Source organism: Saccopteryx leptura, chromosome 7 (genome assembly GCF_036850995.1).
Source record: "Saccopteryx leptura isolate mSacLep1 chromosome 7, mSacLep1_pri_phased_curated, whole genome shotgun sequence".
Taxonomy (NCBI): Eukaryota; Metazoa; Chordata; class Mammalia; order Chiroptera; family Emballonuridae; genus Saccopteryx; species Saccopteryx leptura.
In genome coordinates, this window is record NC_089509.1 from 72,700,125 (window position 1) to 72,710,750 (window position 10,626).

The following is a 10,626-nucleotide window of genomic DNA, read 5'->3' on the forward strand; positions in this document are numbered from 1 at the left end:
CCCAGTTACCCAAGATAGAAAACATAAAATCGTATTCAATTCCTACCTCTCCTTGTCTCTCATATCTTTTGATATAGACTTACCCATATTGGGCGCTGGCCAGTTGGCTCAGTAGTAAAATGTCAGCCCAGCATGTGGAAGTCCCAGGTTCAATTCCCAGTCAGGGAACACAGGAGAAGCAACCATCTGCTTCACCACTCCTCCCCCTCCCCCTTCTATCACTCTCTCCTTCTCTCTCTCTCTCTTCCCCTCCAGCAGCCAGGCTCAAATGGTTCAAGCAAGTTGGCCCCAGGCACTGAGGATGACTCACTCCATGGCCTTGTCTCAGACATCACAATAGCAGTGTCCCCAGATGGGCCAAGCATTGCCCCATAGGGGACTTGCCTGGTGGATCCAGGTTGGGGTGCATGTAAGAGTTTGTCTTAATAATAAAAATAAAAAATAAATTAAAAAAAGAGATTTATCCATATTCTTTGAATCTCCTAAATAATTCTCAATTTGTTTCCTCTATCATCACTATCTTTGTACAGGCTATCATTTCTCTCCAAAACCACTGCTGTAGCTTAATATATGATCTCTATGCCTTATCTCTTCACTTTCTAATTTATCTTTTGCCAGATATATCTTGACTAAAATATATATATTTAGTGTAAAGCCCAAATCCTTTAAAACAATATCAGGCCCTTTAAAATCTAATTCTAAAGCGTTTTTAGCTTCATCTCTTGTCACTGCCTCACATATTCACCAAATCATTGTCACTCCACAAAAATGTCATATAGCACATGCTATTTTCTCTACCCAGAATACCTACTATTCTCCACTCAGCTTGAAAAATTCCTATATTCACAGCTCAAACAGCACCTTCTCTAAGCTCCTCTCTCTGACTTCTCTAGGTGAGAAGTCATTTTTACCTACTATGGCTCCACATCATCTTGCATATACTAATGGCACATACTTGTTACCTATACATCATAGATGTTTTTAGGACTTTTTCAATTTCAAATGTTCTGTCTTCATGCCCTCATAAGAATGTGAATAAGTTTGTCAGATTATGTTTCCTACTTTTTTATTTCAGAAAATATGATTGTTAGTGACACTACTTGTCCCTTCCAGCAATTCCAGAATTACCAATTGCGAGAAGATGCTTATGTCTTACAGAACTTTTTGAATATTTTCTGACTTTGTGTTGCATACATACATTATTGAGGATGGCAAAGTGTCATTTCAAGCCTAGAGCACAAGTAAATATTTTACCAATGTTTATACCCTTGTGTACATTGCTCATTTCCCATTCACTGCAACGCCCAACACACCATTACACACCCACATTTCATAAACAGCTGAGGTGTCATCAGGAGAACTGAGAGAACCCACTAATTAAAGACATTTACCCTCAGGAGCCTCATCTATTAATTTTATCCTTTATTGTGGAACCTTGGAATTTAGTGACCTATAATACATCTCTATTATTACTGGAAAGTTCCCCAGATGGATCTGGGTGCTCATAACACCTTGGCACAGTGGCTTTCATTAAATTCATCTTCAATACATAAGATAAACACTCAAATACCAAAACTAAATATCATCTTACAGAATAAATGGGAAATAACCTCCAACTTTCAACTTAGTTCTCAGCCATCATCCACTTTCTTAAACACATTTATTAAGTTCCTTCCAAGAGACAGGTTGTATTAGGTGCTGTTAATACAGTGATAAAGAGTTTGAATCACTACTCCTATGAAGCTTACATTCTGGTGCAACAGATACCCAAGTAAGAAATAAACAAAAACACAAACTAATCACAAATTGTGACAGCTGCTATTAAAGACATGAAGAGAGTGATAAGACAGAGATGAACTGAAAGTCAGTGATGGAGGCCCTGTAGATATAATGGTCAGGGACAACCATTTGGAGGAGTTGGCATTTGAGCTGAGATCTCTGGGATGAAAACAAGCCAGCTATGTGGAGGTCTACAAGAATACACACCAAAGAGGGAACAAGGACAAACACACCCTAAATGTACTAAGTGCCCTAATCACTCTGAATGAGTAGCTACCCTTTCAAGCCAACTCTAGAGTCAAAATTACCCTACCAGAAAAGTTCTTCTCCCTAAGTGACCCTGTCTTAGTTGCCTTGCCTCACTTTCCCTTCCTGAACTTTTTCTATATGTGTATTTTAAATATCCCCCAAACTATTTTTTTCTCTGAATAACCCCCTTCAAAGTTGTCCATTCCCATTGACACAATATGTTCCACCTGCGTTTCCAAGCCAAATAACCATATGCCATTGGATTTGTCCACAGGGATAGCCCACTAGCAGCCGAAATCCAACAATGCTAAAACTGGAAACATTAGTTCCTTCTCTGACCACACACTTCATACATTGCCAGGGTAACTTACCTAGCACCATCAGTGATCATTTGCCCATGCTTAACACCTGAAAGTTCTCTTCTACTTTCTGACTTCTTCCCCCTCAACTCCCATATCCAATCATCCAATCTCCAGATTTTACACTCTTAATATTTTTTGGAGAGAGCTTCTTTAGAAATTAATGAGGCAAGTCCTGGCCAGTTAGCTCAGTCAGAGCATCCTTCTGAAATGCCAAGGTTGTAGATTCCATCCCCAGTCAGGGCACCTATGGGAAGTAACCAATGAATGCACAACTAGGTGGAACAACAGATAAACACATCTCTCCCCCCCTCCTTCCCTCTGTGTCTCTCTAAAGTCAATCAATAAATAATAAAAACTTTTATATTAATAAAAGAAATTGTTGAGTCAACACTGAATTCTTTACTCCTTTACACTATTACCTAGATTATATAGTACCGTATTCCCTAATGCATAAAATGCACCCTTTTTTGAAAAAATTTGGGTCTAAAAACTGGGTGCATTTTTTACAGTGGTTGTAGAGTTTTTTTACTTACATTTCCTGCTTTTTTGTGCTTTTGTGCTCATTGTTGAAGACAGTGATTCCTCATCAGACACAGATGAGGACAAGGTAATGGATGCGACTTTCAACAGTGATGAGGAGTTGTATGAATTTTATGATGAATAAAACTTGAGTCCTATGTCCACATTACAGTGGATACATATTCTGGATTTATAGTAACCTCTGTCAGAACAGGAGAGGCTGCTAAGCATGTTATAGCTCATTGTCTGTATGCATTGTCCTATTATTGGATTTCCTAAACTGGTTAAACTGACAATGCTCCTGCATATGGAGCAAAAGCATTTACTGTATTTTGTCATTCTTACAATCTTTAAAGTCAAGGTATTATTAAAGTGTACCCAGCAAATATTTTAAGGTCAATTTAAAAAAATTTAAAAGGGGGAAGTCAAATCCTGAAACTCCTACTGGTCTACCTCATCATGCTTTTTACTTAAAAAAAATTAAATTTCTTTTGAATGCTGATGAACAGGCAATGCCAAATCTTTTTCTTCAGCAAACTACTACCCTCTTTATTTGATCCAACAAATAACACTGTTTTGTCTTTTTCCAAATAGCTCCAGATATATGGAAAAGATTTATATAGGCGGATGGGGAGCCTCAAACCCCTCAGCGAGATCTTCTGAGCATGGCTTTTAAGATACCAAGGGCAGAAAAAGCCCAATAGAGATCAGGGGAACTACCAGCTTTTAGGATACACCCTTAAAGGCTCCAACGCCCCAAAGGGGTCTCATAGGATGCCATCTGGGTCCTGTTTCAATAGTGGAAAGGAAGGTCATTGAGCTAAAGCCTGCCAGACTTACATGCTTCTGCTGTGAGGAAACAGGGACACTGGAAGGTAGGCTTCTCCCTCACTCCTCTAAGGGAGGGTTCAGTCTCTTCCAGCACTGCTCCAGCCACCTATGACTTAACCTTGCCCAGAATGCTGGAGTTTGCCACTGAAGGCTGAAGGTGCCCAGGGCCGTTGGCCCCATCTACGACCCTGTGGACGAGCCTTGGGTATTTCTTCCAAGAAGCAAGTAAACTGATCTCATTTGCACAAGGGCCACTTAACTATGTCTTGCCTGAATAGTCAGGTTTTTTATTCTTCCCTCAAAGATCTCTGTTGTGGGTGTTGATAGTCCTATTTTCTGCTGTTTTGTTTAATATATAGTGTTTCCTTTATTCCTCCTACCTCAATGCCACACTCATATTTCAGGCTGGGACCTACTCCTAATTTAGAGCTCTCTTTCCCCCTTTGGCCAACTTCTATTATGAATCTACCTTTACCACCCAGCTTAGTGTATCCCAAGGTTCTCTTTACCAAGCCACAATCGCAGAGCTCCAGGGAAAAGCAACCTAGTCTCATCTCTCCAGGCAGAGGAGAACAGAAGCTCCATCTCCACACATGCTGCAGATGGCTTTTCCAATCTACCTGAATCATTACCAGCTAGAAGCAGCAGTCAATGGGACTTGGACGTGAGCTGCAAAGTATAGAATTGTGACAATTCCAGTGCCATGCGGACTTTTCCTGGATGTGGACTTTTCCTGGACTCCTGCTCCTTGTGACAGCTCCTAACAGACTGAACTGGGGTTGGGTTGCATTTTTCAGGGATTTGGCATGGTGTTGGGGCCAACTTGGACTTGGTGAACATGTTAAGTTCTATTCTTGGTGAACACGTTAAGTTCTATTCTTAATAGTTAAGAACTATTCTTTTATGGATTCTTGCTGTATTGGCCAAGAGTTTGCTTAAAGGCTTTAATCACTGTAAAAAAAAATAGAAGACTGGATAAAGAAGATGTGGCAAATATACACCATGGTATACTATTCAGCCATAAGAAATGATGACATCGGATCACTTACAACAAAATGGTGGGATCTTGATAATATTATACAGAGTAAAATAAGTAAATCAGAAAAAAAAAAACAAGAACTGCAGGATTCCATACATTGGTGGGACATAAAAACGAGACTAAGAGACATGGACAAGAGTGTGGTGGTTGGGGGCGGAGGGAGGGAAGGAGGGAGAGGGACAGGGAGAGGGGGAGGGGCACAAAGAAAACTAGATAGAAGGTGACAGAGGACAATCTGACTTTGGGTTATGGGTATGCAACATAATTGAATGACAAGATAACCTGGACATGTTTTCTTTGAATATATGTACCCTGATTTATTGATGTCACCCCATTAAAATCAAAATTTATTTATTAAAAAATAAGTAAATAAATCATTCTTAGCCAAAAAAAATAATAACTTTATGTGATACATTTTTTTCAAATTTCAGGCCCCACAATTAAGGTGTGTCTTATACATGGGAGCATCTTATACATGGTTAAATTCAGTAATATAAACTAATTATGTGTTTACCATGTGCCAATCTGAGTGTTCACATGCATTATTTCATTCTTCCAATAATTCTTTAAGATGCAAACTTATAATTATCTCTCTTTTATATATAAGGAAACTAAAGCTTAGAGATATTCAGCAATTGGCCTAAAGTCACTTATAAAAGGGGAAGCCTTAATATTTAACCCACAAATTTCTGACTCCAAAATCTGATCTAGAAAAGAAGAAATTAGATTTCATAACACAAAAATTAAGCATTTAACTTGATTTATGACTATTTTACATATATTATTTGGTATGCATATAAAACATTTTATTATATAAAATATGATTTATCTATTTCTGCTTGTTTCCTCTTTGTTCATTTGTCTGCTAGCTTAAAAAAATGTTAAGAACCTACTAACGTTTTAAGGAAAAATGTGAGGGAGAAAGCTTAAAATTGAGAACAAGAGGTTCTTGCAAGAGCCTAAGCGAGAGATGTGGCCCCGAAATAAGGTAGTGAGGTAGAAAGAGCATAAACTGAAAGAAACTTAAGAGGTGGAGTTATTAGGACTTGCCTGGATTTGGAGGTTGAAGGAGGAATCAGAAATGACTCACCAACGTTTCTATTCCTGGCACCTAAATAGAAGGTAGACTAGTTTTTATTTGGTAATGTATTTGTAAGGCTATTTATGAAAAGCTTTAAAGCTTTGGTAAGTGGGGTGTGGAGGTGGGGAAGAGGCCAGTTGGCCTAAAAGTGGAGTATAAGCTGATATAACAATATAAAAAGCAGACATTATTGGGCTGAAAAAAGCATGGAATTCCTTGTATTGAAGTCAAAGGGAACCATTAGAAGCTATTACTAGAGAAATGACATAATTGATGAGAATCATAGGAAATCTTCTTAGCTTCAATGAAGCAAATATTTGGAAATTGTACATCTTGCTTTCTTGACAAATGCCTTAACTATTATCATAACAGCACCAAGAAATATTTCAAAAAGGAACAGTAAATCACCCATCTAATTCACTGATTTAATAAAAGTCTGTCAGTATAACCTGAAGTGAAGGTTTACAAAATTGAAACTTAAACTGACAAGTTCGAAGAGATTTTACAAGCTCTGCTGAAATACTGGCAAATCTTTTGTAATAGTTCATTATTTTGGAGAAAAATAATGTCTCAAAGAAACTGCCTACATGTTAGAAACATTTTGAAGCATTCAGTATTTAATTTAAAATAACATCCTAATATATATTGCCTCAACCCATAAAATAGATCAGAAACTAACATGACTAGTCAAATTAGTCATTTCTCCTTAAAAAATTAGTAGGTTGCTAGCATGTTTTTTAGCTAGCAGAAAACAGAAAAGAAACAGCAGAAATAGATAAATCATGTTTTATATAATAAAATGCTTTTATAGACATTCCAAATAATGTGGGAATATTTATGTAAAATATAGTCATAAATCAAGTCAAATGCCTAATTTTTCTGTTATGAAAGAATTACTTGGAAATATTTTTCATGGAATCTAAAGTGACCAACTTTTTTACAGTGAAAAAGAGGACAAAAACAAATTAGAGAAAACAAATATCATAAATAAAATAAACATTTTATTCATTGTAACAATAACTATAATATGATAAATCCATAATAAAAACATTTGTAATATTTTATATTGTAATTATGCTTACATGCTGTAATGCCAGTAGCCGCGGTCACCATTACAGCTGCCTGGCCCATACAGGTTCGCATTTGATTCAGGAAGATGGTAATGAAACAACAGAGCCAAGAACTAGTGGGCCATTTTCCTTTATCCTAAACTAATACTGGTCAACAAGTAAAAACAAACACAAAGGGCACCAAAACCCACTCACATGTTCTCCTGTTCCACAACCAGGAGAATCTTTCCAGTTTTTGCTAGAATCAAAGGCTTTATCAGCCTCACTCAGTCCCTTCTGCACGCCTCCATTTTGGCTGCCTCTTCTCCTCCACATGGCCTCCCTGCCCTGCTACAACATGGTCTCCTCCTCTCTACAACAACGTAGGCTCTCTCAAAATGGCCTCCTAGCTCCTCCTTTTAAAACTTTTTGGCTGACAACCCCCTCCTCCAGCACACATTAGCATAACCTAGCCCCTTCCCGAGCAAGAAAGGCAATTAGCTGTATCGTGTGAGAGGACCATCACGTGAGCAGCAGCCATCTTTAACAATGAGAGTGGGCATAAAAATCACATTAAACTTACTTGCCCAACACATGCCTATTAATTTTTAATAATAATTGTAAGAAAAAAGTACTCATTTAGATACAAATATGTCACGTCACACACAATGGATCAACTCTGCATCGATCAAATACGGACATTTACAGATTAGTCTTCCAAAATCAAAAAGGAGGACATGTAGGAGGACACTTTTTGAGGGAGGACAGAACTTACAAAAGAAGGACTGTCCTCCCTAAAGGAAGACAATCGGTCACCTTAATCTGCAGGGGTCCCCAAACTTTTTACACAGAGGGCCAGTTCACTGTCCCTCAGACCGTTGGAGGGCCGCCACATACAGTGCTCCTCTCAGTGACCACCAATGAAAGAGGTGGCCCTTCCAGAAATGCAGTGGGGGGCCAGATAAATGGCCTCAGGGGGCTGCATGCGGCCCGTGGGCCGTAGTTTGGGGACGCCTGATAAGGAATCCTGGAAATTTGAGGAAATCCAGAAATCTTGGGCAGCCTGGAAAATCAAGCTAAAACAACAAAAGCAGGAAGAGATAGTAGTAAACAATGTAGTTCAAGTCCTAGTGCAGATGCAGCAAAGGTTTACCAGCACTGCAGAATACGTGTATTCTTCTAAAGCCCTGAAGAACTCTTGAACTCCTAAGGAGTTTTGTCTCATTCTTTTGAGACTGAAAGTTTTAGGCTTAGGTGGAGATAGCAGGAAGCATCTGCCTGCCCAACCCTAAACTATATATCTAGTATCTGGTTCTGTGGGATAAGGGGGAGAAACTTGCCCCCTTAGCTTCTAAATTGGGTATTGTAACATTAACAGGCACTCTTCCATACATACACTGTAAGGGCCTTTGTTTATTTTTGTAGTTGTTCCAGTTTTATTTTGGATCTTGAATCTTAATCCCTTTTTCCTGTTTTATTGAGATATAATTAATTTATAATGTGTTAAAGATGTACAATGTGAATGTGAATATATAGGTATATATTGCAAAATGATTACCACAATAAAGTTAAACATCCAACACCCCATGTAGTTACTGTGTGTGTGTGTGTGTGTGTGTGTGTGTGTATAAGAGAAAGAAATTATAAGATACACTCTCTTAGCAACTTTCCAGTATACAATACAGTACAGTGTGTCCGTAAAGTCATGGTGCACTTTTGACCAGTCACAGGAAAGCAACAAAAGACGATAGAAATGTGAAATCTGCACCAGATAAAAAGGAAACTCTCCCAGTTTCATACCTATTCAGTGCAGTTCGATGTGGGCTCACGCACAGATTTTTTAGGGCTCCTTAGGTAGCTATTCCATATAGCCTCTTCAGCAGCGGTTCTCAACCTGTGGGTCGCGACCCCGGCGGGGTCAAACGACCAAAGCACAGGGGTTGCCTAAAGCCATCGGAAAATACATATCTATTATACAATACATTTTTAAATAAAATATGTATTTTCCAATGGCTTTATACAATACATTTTTTAATAAAATATGTATTTTCCGATGGCTTTATACAATACATTTTTTAATAAAATATGTATTTTCCAATGGCTTTATACAATACATTTTTAAATAAAGTATATATTTTCCAATGGCTTTAGGTGACCCCTGTGTTTTGGTTGTTCGACCCCCGCCGGGGTTGCGACCCACAGGTTGAGAACCGCTGCTCTAGACTCATCATTGACTGATGGCCTACCAGAATGGGGTTTCTCCACCAAACTGCTGGTTTCCTTCAACTGCTTATCCCACCAAGTAATGTTATTCCTATGTGGTGGCACTTCGTTATAAACGCACCGATATTCACATTGCACTTTGGTCACGGATTCGAATTTAGCGAGCCACAGAACACACTGAACTTTCCTCTGTACCGTCCACATCTCGACTGGCATGGCCATGGGCTGCTCCGCTGTATACACGGTGTTACGTCATCATCTGCACATGCGCACATGCTGCCACATCATCCTACAGAAACTGAGAGGGTTTTCCTTTTATTTGGTGCAGATTTCACATTTCTATCGTCTTTTGTTGCTTTCCTGTGACTGGTCAAAAGTGAACCATGCAGCGGTAGAGCGTCGGCCTGGTGTGCAGGGGACCCGGGTTCGATTTCCGGCCAGGGCACATAAGAGAAGTGCCCATTTGCTTCTCCACCCCCCCCCCCTCCTTCCTCTCTGTCTCTCTCTTCCCCTCCCGCAGCCAAGGCTGCATTGGAGCAAAGATGGCCCGGGTGCTGGGGATGGCTCCTTGGCCTCTGCCCCAGGCGCTAGAGTGGCTTTGGTCACAGCAGAGCGATGCCCCTGAGGGGCAGAGCATCGCCCCCTGGTGGGCAGAGCATGCCCCTGGGGGGCGTGCTGGGTGGATCCCGGTCGGGTGCATGCGGGAGTCTGTCTGATTGTCTCTCCCCATTTCCAGCTTCAGAAAAATACAAAAAAAAAAAAAAAGTGAACCATGACTTTATAGACACACTGTATTGTTAACTATAGTAAGGACCTTTGGATGCTAAGAGGCAAAAAAAAAAAAAAAGAATTCCTATTTCAATACCAAATCTCCTGTTGCCTAGTGATTAAGGTCCAAGAAATATATTCTGATGTCTTCTAAAAACATAGTTATGAAATGGACTATATTAAATGCAGAAAATCCACAGCCTGTCCTACCAAATCAACTAGATTCAGCATTTTTTTCCCCAGCTCTTTCATGGTAAGCATTTACCTCAGGGTGTGAAGGCTGGAGGACATTTCACTATTTGAATTTGTAACCCTTACACTACACCATTAAACTTTTTTGTAAAGGATCAGAGAATTTTTTTGTATTTTTATTTATTTTTAAATTTTATCTTATTATTATTATTTAGAGAGAGGAAGAGAAAAACATCAGCCTGTTCCTCTCTGTGCCCTGAATGGAGTGCAAACCCACAACCTTTGCCTATCCCAAGGATGCTCTAACCAACAGAGCTAGGAGTAGAGAAAAGGTTATAGAATTCCTAACTTTGCTTCCATTTGCTATTTGGAGAGACCACAAACAAGCAATTCTCATTTCAAAAAACAGTGAATTCACTGAGTGAGGCTTCTTTCTAATCTCTGAAGAAATGACTGAGGGGGGAGGACTATCAGAGCAGGTACTGTATTTAGAAATGAATGCTTTCCATTTGAGGAAAGGAAGATCTTTTTTCT